The sequence below is a fragment of the Rhinopithecus roxellana genome, chromosome 4 (genome assembly GCF_007565055.1).
Source record: "Rhinopithecus roxellana isolate Shanxi Qingling chromosome 4, ASM756505v1, whole genome shotgun sequence".
NCBI classification, from domain to species: domain Eukaryota; kingdom Metazoa; phylum Chordata; class Mammalia; order Primates; family Cercopithecidae; genus Rhinopithecus; species Rhinopithecus roxellana.
Genome location: NC_044552.1, coordinates 88543326 through 88544199, shown reverse-complemented (window position 1 = coordinate 88544199; position 874 = coordinate 88543326). Strand labels below are relative to the sequence as shown.

Below are 874 nucleotides of genomic sequence, written 5' to 3'. Positions count from 1 at the left end.
ATCTCTTTGAGGCAATAATTCTAGTTCAAGAAATTTACTTGAAGTAAATAACCAGAGATGTGAGAAGATGTGTGTGTGAAGAATATTTACAATAACTTATTTCTTTAGTTAAAGAAAATAGAGCACTCACTTTAGCAGCACATACACAGATAATCTTCAATTTATGGTGGTTTATCTTGTGGTTTTTCAACTTTACAATAGTGTAAAAGTGATAAATATTTGGTAGAAACCATACTTATTTCACCATCGCTAAATAAAGTCGCCAGCCATTGCTTTCAGTCAGCTGCATATTTCAACATAGTCCTTTCTACTTACAGTGGGTTTCTTGGAAAGTAACTCCATTGTAAGCCAAGGAGCATTTGTACTAAAATTGGACTGATAGCATATTAACATGGTCCCTGCACAAAGATGACATGAAAATTTGTGAAGCTTTCCATATTTTTCAACCCAAAGAGTTCAAGACAAATAATAATCAAATTATCAAAAATAAAAGACAATTTTGAGAGTAGTAAGAGATAAGAAATGCATTGCGTACAATAGTATTTTAATACCACTATCAGTTGACTTCTCATTAGAGACCTTGCAAGGCAGGGAAGAGTGGGATGAAATATTCAAAACACTGAATGAAACAAACCTGTCAACCAAGGATATCTGGCAAAGTATTATTTTGGAAATGAGGGAGACAATGGTAGCATCTTACAAAATAAGATGTTTACAAGATGTGCACAATAGCAAAACCATGATATTGACATTTATACAGTAAAGATACAGAAAATTTCCATCACCAGAGAGATCCCCTGTATTGTCCATCTTTCCATCTACTCCTCTCCTCTCTTCCATTCCCTACCCCTGGCCACTACTAACCTGTTATTTA

At 34.2% G+C, this 874-nt stretch overlaps 1 pseudogene; it reads left to right on the top strand.

Moving 5' to 3' along the window:
- Positions 1–345: 345 nt before the first annotated feature.
- LOC115897141 lies at positions 346–443 on the top strand (annotated as a pseudogene).
- Positions 444–874: the final 431 nt, after the last annotated feature.